The sequence below is a fragment of the Balaenoptera borealis genome, assembly GCF_965194805.1.
Source record: "Balaenoptera borealis genome assembly, chromosome: 7".
NCBI classification, from domain to species: Eukaryota; Metazoa; Chordata; class Mammalia; order Artiodactyla; family Balaenopteridae; genus Balaenoptera; species Balaenoptera borealis.
In genome coordinates, this window is record NC_138864.1 from 28,650,787 (window position 1) to 28,651,855 (window position 1,069).

Sequence of the window (1,069 nt, forward strand, 5' to 3'; positions counted from 1 at the left end):
AGCTGTCCAGTTTTGCCAGCACTACTTATTGAAGAGACTGTCTATTCTCCATTGTATATTCTTGTCTCCTTTGTCATAGATTAGTTGACCATAGGTACGTGGGTTTATCTCTGGGCTTTCTACCCTGTTCCATTGATCTATAATTCTGTTTTTGCGTCAGTACCATACTGTCCTGATTACTGTAGCTTTGTAGTATACTCTGAAGTCAGGGAGCCTGATTCCTCTGGCTCCATTTTTCTTTCTCAAGATTGCTTTGGCTTTATGGGGTCTTTTGTGTTTCCATACAAATTGTAAAAATTTTTTGTTCTAATTCTGTGAAAAATGCTATTGGTAATTTGATAGGGATTGCATTGAATCTGTAGATTGCTTTGGGTAGTATAGTCATTTTCACAATATTGATTCTTCCAATCCAAGAACATGGCATATCTCTCAATCTGTTTGTGTTATCTTTGATTTCTTTTATCAGTATCTTATAGTTTTCTGCATATGCTTCTTTTGCCTCCTTGGGTAGGTTTATTCCTAGGTATTTTATTCTTTTTGTTGCAGTGGTTAATGGGATTGTTTCCTTAATTTGTCTTTCTGATCTTTCATTGTTAGTTTGTAGAAATGCAAGCAATTTTTGTGTATTAATTTTGTATCCTGCAACTTTACCAAATTCATTGTTCAGCTCTATTAGTTTTCTTGTGGCATCTTTAGGATTTTCTATGTATAGTATCATGTCATCTGCAAACAGTGGCATTTTTGCTTCTTCCTTTCCAATTTGGATTCCTTTTATTTCTTTTTATTCTTTAATTGCCATGGCTAGGACTTCCAAAACTATGTTGAATAAAAGTGGCAAGAGTGGACGTCCTTGTCTTGTTCCTGATCTTAGAGGAAATGCTTTCAGTTTTTCACCATTTAGAATGATGTTTGCTGTGGGTTTGTAGTATATGGCCTTTTTTATGTTGGCATAGGTTCCCTCTATGCCCACTTTCTGGAGAGTTTTTATCATAAATGGGTGTTGAATTTTGTCAAAAGCTTTTTCTGCATCTACTGAGATGATCATATGAGTTTATTTTTCAGTTTGTTA